Source organism: Diabrotica virgifera, chromosome 4 (genome assembly GCF_917563875.1).
Source record: "Diabrotica virgifera virgifera chromosome 4, PGI_DIABVI_V3a".
Taxonomy (NCBI): domain Eukaryota; kingdom Metazoa; phylum Arthropoda; class Insecta; order Coleoptera; family Chrysomelidae; genus Diabrotica; species Diabrotica virgifera.
This window is the reverse complement of record NC_065446.1, coordinates 55,550,996-55,563,503: the sequence shown is the minus strand read 5'-3', so window position 1 is coordinate 55,563,503 and position 12,508 is coordinate 55,550,996. Positions and strand designations below refer to the sequence as shown.

Here is a 12,508-nt window from a genome sequence, read left to right as displayed (position 1 = left end):
TTTTCCTTTTCTTTTAATCATTTTCTTTACTGTGTTTCCTCTTTCCTTTCACCCCACTAGCATCTAACATTTATTATTTCCTTACTAATCACCCATTAACACTTTTTCAATATGCCCTTGGTTTCTTTTTCTTTCTCTTCCCCCCTTTAACTATACCTTCCTTAACACAGCCTACCTTTTTTCATTTCCAATTTTCCTTCATATATATTCCTAAACACAAAGTTATATTGCCATCCCTAACACAGTTTACCTTCTTTCCTTTCCAACCACCTTTATTAAAAATTTTTTTTTTTTACCAACCACAAAGTTATATTGCCATGCCTCGTGTCTCTGTCTTTTCGGTTCCCCTTGCACTTCTTTCTCTAGTTATTATTTTCTTTTTCAACACTATTCATTAACTTCCTTCGACAATACTTCAATCTGTTACTCCGTTACTAACTATACAATTTCAAATTTTCTGTTTATTAATTTAGTGAATCAGTTCATCTAGAATTCTTACTTCATATCGAAAATAATTCCAACATTCAACCTGGATTACATAACTTTCATTCAAATGTACACTTTTAAATCCGTAAATCTTTTACAGTATTTTATATATCATATATTTCAATCTGTTTACTCCATTACCTTCTATAAATTTCAAATTATCAGTTCATTAATTCAGACAATAAATTAAATTAAAATATTTTTTCAATTTGCAAGAACGATCACAACTACAATAATAGGCAACCAACAATACTCTTTCTATTTTTACATCATTACTCTTTTATTTTTACAACATTACTATGTACCTTACCTTTATAGGTCTTTAAGTTGTTCACATTGAATTAATTTTCTTTCACTTTTTATTTCAAATTAAATTAAATTCTCGTCTTCTTTCACAACTGTCACCAGTGACGTCACTGACTCTACTATGAGTAATATTTTTATCAATTTTACAGTAACATCAGTTGTTTCTGTAACAGAGAGTAGCCTTTTCGATTTTTCATTATATTCCTAATTTATTATAATTTAAATTTCACTTAATACAGTTATTAATCTACATTCAGTTTAACTAATAATCTAAATTCTAAAAACACTATTTTATATTCATAACCAAAAATTGACTACCTATCTTGTCATGTCACTTCTGTCTAATAATTGGATTGTCATCTCCTTCACCTTTGTTGTTCTGTGTCCATTGAACTGGCAAAAACCACGATTTTTTATCGAGCAGGGAACCATGTTGCCCTTTGAGCACTACTAACACATAAATTAATCCTTTAACATCGACTTGGAGTCGCTATAAATATTATAGAATTATCATGTAAACCATATTTCTCGATGTTACCATTTTCATAAGGTTGCTAGTTCCATGTACTAGGCAGAACGTGTCACAATTTTTGTCTTTTTGCATTCATTCTAACGTGGAAATACTTCGTTCTAGGCACTGAAGATGCTCTGATCTAAATCGAAAACGTATTGCAAATCCTTTTGGATGACTTTTAATACTTTTTAATAAACTTTTTATACCATTGTACAAAGGAAGTTTTTTACTTCTGTATGATTTTTTAATTATGGTATACAGCCAGCTACTGGGTATTTTCCCATTGATTTTATTTTAATTAAGTTTCTATATATTTTTAAATATTATTCTAAAAACGGTGTTACCTTTTTTTGAAACACCATGTAGAAACTTAATTAGAATTCTTTGGATGCGTTAAGATATTTTGTTTTTGCATGAAAACGGCGCGTCATATGAAAAAAGGGAAGATAGGCTTTTTGTCACAAATTGAACGAGAAATTAACACGTTGAAGGACAGAACGTCTATAGACGTCCAATTCCCATTGATGTAATGTGACACAACGTCTACAGACGTTGCATTTTTCCCTATTCTACTTTGCAAAATACATATAGTGTCAACGTGTTAAAAAATGATTGTTAACTTGAAATACTTCAGTGGCGTATTATTTTTTCTTTAAATAAATGTGACCATTACCCGTACACGCGTCAATGATGAATATACAATTCTTAGTTGTATATCAAAAAATGCTCAATAGCAGCTTCTTAATACTCACCAAATTTAATTAAAATGTTGCCAGTAGTTTCGAAAAAATCGTAAAAAATGTGGCAACATTTTTTGTTCTTCAACGTCTTGTACCTTGAAAACGGATGGCGTACACAAATTTTTTACTAAGCAAACCCCAATTGTTATTTAGTTAAAATAAAAATGTATACCATTTTTACTCAATTGCAATGCGAAGCCAAAACCGTCTTAATTTTTACTTAGATTAGAGAGTGCAGCCAGCACTCTTATCGACGATTTCACCTCTTGTTAGAGGCTCTTCAGAGAATGCATAGGCTGCTTTCTCTACTCCAGGCAAAAGTTTTCCGACATATTAGTCCCCCATTGCAACTGACGTGAAGGTAGTAGGTGCGTAGCGGCATCTGCTAAATGAAAGACTAAGTTTTTCAACCTAATAAAAATATTTGTAAAATAAAATATTTTTAAAAGATTTTTAATTGAAAAACTTATTGGCCCATTTTCCTGGTGACACCTCCAAGTCTTCTACAATATACAACCCAGATGGATGCTGCAGTGAAGATAAAAGGCTACACTATGCAATTCACAAACCCCGTCTGCAGCCTGGTAAAGTTCCAACGGAAAATGGACCTAGTTACTCTATAGGAGTAATACTAATATAAAATAAAAATGTATACCATTTTTATTCAATTGCAATGCGAAGCCAAAACCGTCTTAATTTTTACTTAGATTAGAGAGTGCAGCCAGCACTCTTATCGACGATTTCACCTCTTGTTAGAGGCTAAATATTTATTATAGATCTAAGTAAAAATTAAGACGGTTTTGGTTTCGCATTGCAACTGAATAAAAATGGTATACATTTTTATTTTATATTAGTATTACTCCTATAGAGTAACCAGGTCCATTTTCCGTTGGAACTTTACCAAGCGGCAGACGGGGGTTGTGAAATGCATAGTGTAGAATTCCTTCCTTTTGTCTTCACTGCAGTATCCATCTGGCTTGCATATTGTAGAAGCCTTAGAGGTGTCACCAGGAAAATTGGCCAATAAGTTTTTCAATTAAAAATCTTTTAAAAATATTTTATTTTACAAATATTTTTATTAGGTTGAAAAACTTAGTCTCTTATTATTTAATTTTTACCTATCCTAGAGACGGTGTTACCTTTTTCTGAAACACTTTGTATATCTAGGACACATCACTAAATTAAATAAAGAAAACCACACCGAAGAATTTCGGAAAAACTGTTTATAATCTAAAGAACAGAAAATACCTCCAATATCTAAAACCAAGTCTTCAATCAAGGTATACTCCCTATCTTCATAATATGGCTCTCAGGTCTGGACGTTTACAAAGGAAAATATAGAAAAAATAGCAAAAAGACAGAAAGATCTATGGAAAAACAAATGCTGAACTTTAAACTAACAGACAGGAAAAGAAACGAATGGAGCCGTAACAAAACAAAAGTAAGAGGTGTTTCAACCCAATTATTCACATAGAATAATTTTTGTCAATCAATTAACTGTAATATTTCGTTATATGGAAGGTTTCTCTGCTACTAAAAATGTATTTTTGGCAAATTACGGTCATAAAGCAGAAGATAAGACATTCTTGCAAAAAGATGATATCGATTTGAAAAGCTGCAGGGGACAGTCCTATGACAATGCGTCAGTTATGAGTGGAAACTATAATGGTGTTCAGCTAAAATTTAGATAACACAATATCTTGGCGTTGTATATTCTATGTGTCGCCCACTCTCTAAATTTAGTTGCTAAAGCTGCAGCTAAGTGTCTGCAGCCATAGAATTCTTTGATTTTTTTAAAGACTATATGAACCCTATGTATTTTTCACTTCCTCTACATATAGATACAACTTGTTAATCGAATGTTTGAAAACGTCTTTAAGCGAGAGCAACGCCGACCATGACAGAAATATTATTGTTCCTAAAAAAGAGTAAATGCTACTAGATCAGATTTAAGAAGTATTTTCCAAAATTTCAAAAGACGATGGGCAACAATTTGAAACTCGTAGCGATACAAATGGTTTGTATAATTGAGTGTGTTTACTGAAAACACGGATATTTGCAATATTTTGGAATGAAATCTTAGAGAGGACAAACAGCACAAGTCGTATTCTCCAAGATTAAAATATTGACCTTAATTCAGGAGTGGCGGCACTTAAATCAATTAAAAAATTTATATTCTTTTAATGAATATTTCAGAGACTAAAATGACAACATCAGAGAAATTTAGGACTCAAAATTGTATAGCTATTATAAATCACTTCATTTCCTCTTCAAGTCATAGGCTTTCGGCATATGAATCCATTCATTCCAATTTTGGATTTTTACATTATTTGGAAAATTAAGCTCCCAATGAAATTGAAGCTCACTCACTGAAGCTTACCGACAATTATAGCAATGATTTAGATGAAAAACTAGGTGTCGAACTAGTACAATTTGTAGAATTTTTCAATTCATTTAAAGAGGAAATCGGCACATCAAATATAGGTAAAGAAAATAATAAATTAATAAATTATGGTTTTGCTTGATTTCGATTCAGAGGGTTGCACACCCGCTAGACAGGCTGTTTCTACCATTGCAGGCGTCTTCAGTAGCGTTTGGTAGCGTGCACACCTCTGAATCGAAAAATAGCTCTACCATCATTTTAAAGGAATCTGAAAAATAATTCAAATTTCCCATTAGACGCGATACAGCGACATCTCATAACAAATTGAAGAGTCTCAGATGCAGAATCCACCAACTTAATAAAAATTTAAATGGTAAATAGTAGTTTAAACCTGAGACTTTTCGTGTAGAAAGTTCTTACTGGTACATCTTTAATCTGCGACTTTTTCAATTAATAAGACAGCAGACGACGAATATAGAAACCGAAAGGGAAACGATCACATTCCGCCTTCATTCGTCTAGGAAAAAAGACAGCAGAGGAACTTTCAGTACTCAAACCGAGTAAAGGAAATAAAATAATAAATGATGGTTTTGCTTGTTTTCGATTCAGAGGGTTGCACACCGGCTAGACAGGTTGTTTCTACCATTTCAGGCGTCTTCAGTAGCGTTTGTTAGCGTGCACACCTCTGAATCGAAAAATAGCTCTACCATCATTTTAAAGGGAATCTGAAAAATAATTCAAATTTCCCATTAGACGCGATACAGCGACATCTCATAATAAATTGAAGAGTCTCAGATGCAGAATCCACCAATTTAATAAAAATTAAAATGGTAAATAGTAGTTTAAACCTGAGAATTTTCGTGTAGAAAGTTCTTACTGGTACATCCCTAATCTGCGACTTTTTCAATTAATAAGACAGCAGACGACGAATATAGAAAACGAAAGGGAAACGATCACATTCCGTGAATTCCTTCATTCGTCTAGCAAAAAAGACAGCCGAGGAACTTTCAGTACTCAAACCGAGTAAAGGAAATAAAATAATAAATGATGGTTTTGCTTGTTTTCGATTCAGAGGGTTGCACACCCGCTAGACAGGCTGTTTCTACCCTTTCAGGCGTCTTCAATAGCGTTTGTGGCAATGAAGGCGGAATATGATCGTTTCCCTTTCGTTTTCTATATTCGTCGTCTGCTGTCTTATTAATTGAAAAAGTCGCAGATTAAGGATGTACTAGTAAGAACTTTCTACACGAAAAGTCTCAGGTTTAAACTACTATTTACCATTTTAATTTTTATTAAATTGGTGGATTCTGCATCTGAGACTCTTCAATTTGTTATGAGATTGTGCAAAGACTGTGAGCAAAGAAATGTGTTTCGCCCTCTTCAACCTCTCTGGGCTCATCAGTAAAGATGAGAGGTTGAATACCTTTAGACACATTCCACTCAAAAACAACATTCGAGACCTAGACATAGCAGAAACGTAGATCTACGCCAAATCTGACAATGAAAATCAAACACATTTCTAAGAAGTAGTGTTTGGATCTTTAATTCTATTCAAAAAATTTTCCCAACACAAAATGGTGGATGTGTGAATTATTCGTTAGGGGATTTCTCCACATTATCTATTTCATTTGATTGATTTCGTACGAGTGGTCATTAAACCAATAACTTCTACATCTTTTGTTTTAAACATATATTTGCTTTAAGTAATTAGGGAATTAAAACTTGAGACTGTCATTGTCAGATTTGGCGTAGATCTACGATTCTGCTATGTCTAGGTCTCGAATGTTGTTTTTGAGTGGAATGTGTCTAAAGATATTCAACCTCTCATCTTTACTGATGAGCCCAGAGAGGTTGAAGAGGGCGAAACACATTTCTAAGAACTAGTGTTTGGATCTTTAATTCTATTCAAAAAATTTTCCCAACCCAAAATGGTGGATGTGTGAATTATTCGTAAGGGGATTTTTCCACATTATCTATTTCATTTGATTGATATATATATATATATATATATATATATATATATATATATATATATATATATATATATATATTATATTATATTAAACTAATCTCGAAACGTCATGATCGATTTTCATTAAAACTGTCAATTGCAATGGATGAATTCTTTCCGGAAATTTCCCCACGAAGCCCTTTAATTAATTCCGAATCGACAGTCGAACTTCCATTATTCTAAAACTCGTCCTATTATTTTACGGCTGATCCCCCTTTAGTATTTTTCAACCGCGTTCTAATGGATTATTGTATGATAATTGTTGGGATCATCATTTTATCACGTTTTGCATTATCGCGTCTTTCAATTTCTTTATCACTTTACTAAAACAATACTCTAACGGTGCATAAATTATACTCTGATTTCCATTAAATCAACAATTTTAAATAATTCGGAAAGTGTTCTAAGAGATGTAAAAGACATAAGTAAGGAAAATACCTGAAATATGGGGGTGAAAATTGCTATGGTGGTTAAGTAAGCCTAATAAATTGAGCCTTTTAAATAATGTTTTCGGGGGTAGGAAATCCACTGAGAGCTGGAGAATTTTTCTTAGAATTCTACGTACAGAGACAGGAAGAGAACTTACTTCCAATATTACCGAAAGATTAGAAGGAGTATTTCAGCGACCTATTTATCTATCTATCAGCCTTGCCATATCCAATATTGAACATGGGCCTCCCCTTCGCTCCTCCATCTTTCTCTATCCTGAGCCATGTATGTACTTCCATTTTGAGCCGGCTTGATGTTTTAGGTCATCTACCCATCTCATCTGTGGTCTCTCTCTCTTTCGTTTGTATGTTCATGGTCTCCACTCTGTAATAATTTTCTTCCATTTTTCGTCTTTTTGTCTAATAGTATGACCGGCGAATTTCCATTTTAGTTTCGCTGTTTGACGCGTAGCATCCTTAACTTTTGTGATATTTCTTACCCAGGAATTCCTTTTTCTATCTGACAGTCTTATGTTGATCAAGCTGAAACCCACCTACCTCCTGGTAGTTTGAACATTTAATTTAAGCGAAAAGCAATGTTTATTTATTAAATAAACATTTTTTTCTGTTTCCTGACAGAATTAAAATGTATTTTGAATTAAATAAATTACGAACATTCTTTTTTCTGTGTCAATTAATTTAATTCAAAATATTTTTTTGGACACCATGTATAAATAATTATGTTAATGTTTATATTACTGGATAATGAAACAAAAAAGTTTTGAAATAATCTATAACACGTCCCCTATTCTCATTTAAAAAAATCATCGATTACGTCATCACGCCCAGATGGATGATATATCTATCGTCACTAGTATGATATATATGTCAAAAAATCATAATTTAAAAATAAAATCCGCCTGTCTCACGATTTTTGGCACTAAAAGCTCTCATAAGCAGTACAAATTATTATGGAAATTACATGATATGAAGGACTCTTGGTACAGTTAAACAAGTGGTCTGAAAATACATGAAACGTGGCAACTAGCTCAAGGCTTATCACTATATAAAAAAGGCAGTACTAAAGGCTACGGAAGCCATTATAGAAGAACAACATAGTTATCCATGTGAGGTATGGTAACGATAAATATTTCATTGCATAATAAGTTGTCGAAAAACAAAGAGAAATAAACGTAGAAATGCCTCTTAATGCGTTAACAAGGTTTTATAAAGACCTTTGATAAGATTGACATTCACCAACTATTTGAATTTATGTAAAAACAGAAATAAACTACGTAGCAAATTCAAGCAAATAAAAGGAAGAACAGAAAGACAAATACCACGAGTAAAATTCAATCAAACGAAACCCGTCAATAAAACTATGACTTCATCATAGAATCGTTCTTTGTAATATCTGATATCTACTCTGTTGCTATATTTACAATGCTGCAATTAAAAAATCTCTCTTTAATTCTAATCTTGCCTCGTCCATCTGACAAAGTTTTGAAGTTGATTATGGTAGGGGAGCCCAAGCGGGAGTTTTGCGCGTTACTAGATGGACTAGATGAGCAGTTTGCAGATTTCTTTGAAAATACAACAGTATCTAAAGATTAATTTTGACGTCAAAATTAATCATAGATTGACGACAAAATTCGATGAATACCAGTCGAAAGAAAGAGCTGGTTTTAGAAAGGGATTTAGCACAAGTAACCATTTATTAAGTATGAAAAACCTTATAGAACGGGCAAATAAATACCACATTCCTTTATATATAGCGTTCATAGATTTCCAAAAGGCTTTCGACAGTGTCAAACATTCTTCTTCTTTTAGTGCCTATTGGTTTCGAATATTGGTGATCATTCTGGCTATAATTATTTTATTAACTGATGCTTTAAATAGATTGGTTGTTGTTGTGGAGAACCATTTCCTCAGGTTCTTTAACCATGATAGTCTTCTTCTCCCAATTCCTCGCTTTCCAAATACTTTACCTTGAAGGATTACCTTCAGTAATCTGTATTTAGTGCCGTTTCTCATTATGTGTCCGAGATATTCTAACTTTCTCCTTTTAATGGTATACATCACCTCTCTTTCTTTGCCCACTCTTTGTAATACGGTCTCGTAGGTTATTTTGTCCGTCCATGATATCCTTAGAATTCGCCTGTATAGCCACATCTCAAACATTGGGCAGTTAAACTTCTTTGATTAACAGTAGAATTGACCACAGATATACAGACGTAATATCCAATATATATAGGGAAGCCAAAACAACAATTAAAGTATATTATAAAGGAACACAATCAATACAAATAAATAGAGGCGTGAGACAGGGTGACACAATATCACCGAAACTTTTCAATCAGGCTCTGGAAGATATTTTTAAAATATTAGAATGGGAAGAAAAAGGTGTACAAATTTCTGGACAATGTTTGAACCACCTTAGGTACGCTGATGACATCGTATTGATAACCGATAAAGAATAATTTTTTGAAATGACGAAATAACTGGGCATAGAAGCTGGAAAGATAAGCCTTAATATTATGAATTACAGCAACACCAAAATCATAACAAATCCATATAGACTGGGAGATATTATACAGAAGTTCAGCCACGATTTTCTAAGTCCTGCCTTTTGCAATACTGGAAGGGTAGACGATGTACTTACAATCTGTGGAAACATCCACAAATTTCCTGTGACATTTTCCTGTAAAAATTAGATTTTCCCAAAAAATAAAAATAGGGTTTTGCGATGAATTTCCAAGTCCTGCCATATCCGTAGATAGACAGGACAATATCGATTTTATGAAGAAAATTTTTGGGCAGGAGGGTTGCAAACGGGGTAACGGAGTATATATGTATACAAACATTTAAGGAAAATAATGAAATTTTCATGATTTTCTAGGTCCTGCCAACTAAATAAACTAAACATATTTATTTCAAAATGATCAAAAAAAATATTGGCATGACGTCTCCTAATGTTTAAGTATACTTGTCCCTTGGAAAATTCTGCGGAAAATTTTCACCCTGATTCTAGGTCCTGCCAACTAAATAAACTAAACATATTTATTTCAAAATGATCAAAAAAAATATTGGCATGACGTCTCCTAATGTTTAAGTATACTTGTCCCTTGGAAAATTCTGCGGAAAATTTTCACCCTGATTCCGTGATTTTCTTAGTCCTGCCTTTAAAAAGTTATAATACTCAAATAAAATCAATACCTTTTCGGTACTCGGCAGGAAGGTTAAACGGTTCTTGTAAGGCGGCAGGAGTCCTAGATTTGTAAGAAAATTCGTGAAAAAGTCAACGATTTTCTGAGTCATGCCATTTTGCACATGTTTCAAGAATCTTAATATAAGTCTATTTACAAAGAGGCAGGATTATTTTGTATACAGGGTGGGGCATTAGTGTGACAAAGTCCAATTACTCGTTTGTCGTAAGATATACGAAAAAAGTAATTTAGGTAAAACATGGGCCACAGATAGGACTATGATTCAACAGTACTTTCTAATATACAGGGCTACCCGTTTTCACAGGGCGACACAAAATTATGTTTTTTTAAATGGAATACCCTGTATATTTTTACATTTTTTGATTCTACTCGATGTTCTCTTTAATAAAATATAGCGTTTTGAAATATTATACGAGGTAGTTTAAAATATAATTACGTTTTTTCTTAATTTTGTAGGAAGATTCACACCCTATACATATTGTTGGTGATTTGATATCAAAACTTCTATTAATTTATGTTTAAACGATTTTTAATATAGTCTACTATTGTCAGTTATTAATAGTATACCAAAATGTTTAATTTTAGTATGCGGGGTTGGTTGAAACTCGGAATGAGTATTTTCTGAGTTTTCTTAAATGGGACACCCTATATTTTAGTATTATAATAAAATGATATTTTATGGTACCTTTTTATTTGTTAAGCATTTTTTGTACCATATTTATATATTAATTTCGGCAGTAAATTGATACAGACATATTACTCAGGTGGTTTTTGGGGTTTCTGAACAAGAATGTCACATTAGAACAGATCTTTACCTAGTGCTCGGGGTGACTAATATACACGCCATATTCTTAAATTTCGAGGCTTTCAGACACTAAAGTGATGCAAGTAGATTACTCGAGGAGTTTTGTGGTTGCTGAACATGAAAACGCCATCAGAATCGACCTCCAAAAACTCTCTAAATTCGAGATCAGTCACCCTGGGCACCAGGAGCTCCGAGGGTCGGTTGTAATGTCATATTTGTGTTCAGCCATCCCAAAAACCCTCGAATAATCTGTTTTCATTAATTTATTGCTGATATCCCACGAAACTCCAGATGACGTGCCTTAGCAGCAACTCTGGGCACTAGGTGATTCGGAGGTCGGTTCTGCTTGCGTATTCGTAACTCCATAAACCTCCCAAATAACAAAATTTTGCCCTTAATACACTGATTTTGACAGGTTTATGCACTTTTGGATGCATGTTATGCACTAAAATGCAATGTCCACCCATTTTTATATTGTACACCTTTTATTTGAATTTGAAAAATTAAAAAAAAAAAAATAAAAAAAAAGAACGTTGTATTTGCCGACTTAAAGCAAGAGTAACTTTTAGTACTAGAATACCTCATAATTTAATACTCTACTCTTAAAAATGTCTAAAAATTTAAAGACCAATAAGTTATGAGATAAAATATCCGTTGATCTACCCAAGACGGATGCCTATGACCAGTACTAGAAATTCATCACAATTGATAAAATCGATTCATCTCTTGAAGAGAAATAAACGTAGCAGTTTTCGTTTTCCTAAATAGAATTTTTCTAAATTCTTTTAAACTCAAAAAACCAAAAAAACGAAAAATTTTTCAAATCGATTTTTCTAGAACACTGCGTATTCTTCTGAGTTAAAGCAAAAGTACCTTTTAGTACAAAACTATCCCAGAATTTAATAATCCAGTGTCAGAAATGCTTAAAAGTTAGAGAGAAAAGTTATTCGATAAAATATCCGTTTCCGTACCCAAAACGGACCCCTATGACCGGTACTAAAAATTGACAATTGATAATTGACATTTGACAATTGACCTCTGGAAGATAAATAAGTGTACCAGTTTTCGTTTTTCCAAATAAAAGCGTTCTGCAGCTATTTTAAAGAAACTAATTACAATACTTCGATATGCTTCTTCTAGACGAAGCATATCGAAGTAGAGGTCGTCCGCCAACCGGATGGTCTGATGACATCAAACAGATCGACAGGAACTTGATGCAGACAGCACAGGACAGAAATGCATGGAGAAGACTGAGGGAGACCTATATCCAGCATTGGATAGATCCGGGTTGAATTATGACGATGATGAATTACAAGACGCCATCTTTAAAGAGCTTTAGCTTTCCACGGAAGCATTTTTGAACTAGGTGAATTGAGTTAAATTTATTTAAAATTATCTGAGGACTCTCCGGTTTTCGTTTGTTATGAGAGCTTCTGTATAATATAATGGGTAGGTAAATTCCCTACTATAACCAATAAATTGTAAAAATTGTTTATTTACTTTTATTGCGTTTACTTAGATAAAAATATGATCTAATCACTTAAAATAAACATGTTACAGTTTGCTATTAGATTTGAAAAGTGTGTAAGAATTCCGAGACATTATTCA

At 33.0% G+C, this 12,508-nt stretch overlaps 1 protein-coding gene across 1 annotated transcript in view; it reads left to right on the top strand.

Annotated features, from left to right (window-relative positions):
• Positions 1 to 12,508, top strand: part of LOC114331837 (adenylate cyclase type 3) — a 682,543-nt gene that overhangs the window by 126,750 nt on the left and 543,285 nt on the right. The gene's annotated exons all lie outside the window — the stretch shown is intronic.